Source organism: Otolemur garnettii, unplaced genomic scaffold (genome assembly GCF_000181295.1).
Source record: "Otolemur garnettii isolate 467f Iridium unplaced genomic scaffold, OtoGar3 scaffold00285, whole genome shotgun sequence".
Taxonomy (NCBI): Eukaryota; Metazoa; Chordata; class Mammalia; order Primates; family Galagidae; genus Otolemur; species Otolemur garnettii.
The window spans coordinates 342,168-344,618 of record NW_003852680.1 but is presented as its reverse complement, the minus strand read 5'-3'; positions in this window follow the sequence as shown (position 1 = coordinate 344,618).

The following is a 2,451-nucleotide window of genomic DNA, read 5'->3' as shown; positions in this document are numbered from 1 at the left end:
AAAAAAAAAAAAAAAAAAAAGACATAAAGAGAAAGTTTATGTGTGGGTCCAGGGGTCCCCCATTAACTGTGGGGAGACACAATGGAGACACCCTGTGCTTTGACCACTCAGCTTTTATTGAGTTCTCTCTATGCCAATTTTAGGTGGGAGGGCTATTAGCTAATGGAGAACTTAGCAAAGATCAGCCTGTTGGCTATTTGTGTCATACATTAGCAATTGTATGAATACATATGCTTTTTTCCATTATCTCCTCTTCCATAATTGATAGTTAATTACAGCCTGTGCATTCTTGAGAAACAAGGAACATAATCTTAGGGCAAACAGGATGTGCCCAAATCTGCTTGGTTGGCCTTGTTCTTCAGAGGTCCCTTCGTTCCCCTGTGGGGCAAACTGGCTGATGGCAATGCTCACATTGGAGGCTGAGAGATAGAGAAGTCCTTTCTCTTATCTCTGCCCAAGAGGTCCTTCCTCTGTTTGTGTGGGTTTTGATTGTGCACCCTGTTCCCAATGACTTTTGCAACACCCACCTCTCTCCAAGGGTTTCTGTTCTCCAGCTCCCTTCAGGGCTGGAGCCTTATCCCTTTACAGGGAGGGCTGTGGCCCCCAGGCTAGATTCATCACCTGTCAGGCCTTGCCGTGTTACATGTGCACACAGCCATTGCATTCCAATGCACCTGGCCCATTTAACCTTTAAGCAGGCAAGTTGTAATTGCTGTTTTACTTCCTCAAACCTGTTTTCTGCAAGAATTGCACAGACTTGTTATTAGTCAGCAAAGCTACTTTTATTAAAAACCAATTTAAATACTCAAGCTAAGCTGCTGTTTCTCTGCTCAGTTAAACTTCTAAGCTCTATTTTGCTCCTGGACATTTTTTTCTTGGGGGGCTCAGAGTCCCCAATCTCTAATTTGCGCCCCCCCCCCACCAGACACACAGACAATATTTATAATACAATCACGTGATCAGGCTTGTCCTGCTTCCCACATTCCAAACAGGGAAGGGCAAACCACCATCAGCCACAAGCCCTGCGTGTAGAAAGTGATGTGGCAATGTGGCCTGGATTTATCTGAAGGGCCTGGAAACAGGCAGTGTTGTTTAGACAGTGGGCCAGAGCATGACACTGTAGAAGGTCATTTGCTTGGGTGAGGACCTGACAGAGTTGAAGTGGCCCCACCAGCCTCCCTTCCAAGACAGGGCCCCAGTGAGGAGACACTACTGGGAGCAATGGCAAAAGTCAGGCGGGTTAAAGACAATAAAGATAACAGGAAGAGAAGGGTCAGCAAAAGTCAGGTTGGGAAATGAAACCAGGAAATTTTGGAAAGCAAATTGCCACCATGATAGTACTACAGGAAAACAATGGAAGAGGAAGCTCTGTAAGGTGACAGACATCCCAAAGACTAATTTCCCATAAACATGAGCAGTAAAGTGCTGAGGTCAAATCCCCTGCAAAATTATTACAAGGGAAAAGAGAATGACATTCCTACAGACAATGAAAGCATCCCACAAAGATAAGCCCTCAAAAAGAGATGAAAACTCTAATCTATTTCTTTTCTTTTCTCTCCTCTCCTCTCTCTTCCCTCTTTTCTTTTTCCTGTCACCCAAGTTGGAGTGCAATGGCGTGATCACAGCTCTTTGTAGCCTTGGAGTCCTGGGCTCAAGCAGTCTTGCCTCAGCCTCTTGACTAGCTAGGACTACAAGTGTGCACCACCATGCGTAGCTAGTTTTTTAAATTTTCTATAGAGACGAGGTCTTTCTATGCTTCCCAGGCTGGTCTCTAGCTCCTGGCCTGAAGTGATCTTCCTTCCCCAACCTCCCAAAGTGCTGGAATTACAGGCATGAGCCACCACATCCCCCCTGTAATGTAATATCTTAAAACAGGTTTAAAAAATGATGCAAGACTTGGAAAAACAGTATAAGTCAAAATTTGAAAGATACCGAAATGAGGTGACAGTACTCAGGAAAATATTAAGATTAAAGGAAAATATTGTTTTACAAATGAAAATCAAGCTAGCAGATAGGAAGACAATTTTAAAAATCAAAAGAGAACTAAGTAAAAGAGTAAGAATGATTCCTGAAAAGTTAATAAATATCAAAGATAGGCAAAGAAATTCAAAATAAAAATAAAAATCTCTAAGAAGAAAGATAGACCAAGGGATTAGAACAAATAATAAATTATAATTCAAGAAAACTTGTCTTAAGAAAAAGTTTTGAGATTTCATGTTAAAAGAGCACAGTATCATTCCTAAGAAATTAATTGAGAAAGCAATGTGGTTAGCTCATGCCTATAATCCCAGCTGGCCACATACACTGAAGGTGGCAGTTTCAAGCCCAGCCTGGGCCAGCTAAATAACAATGACAACTGCAACCAAAAAATAGCCAGGCATTGTGGCAGGCACCTGTAGTCCCAACTACTCAGGAGGTTGAGGCAAGAGAATCACTTAAGCCTAAAAGTTT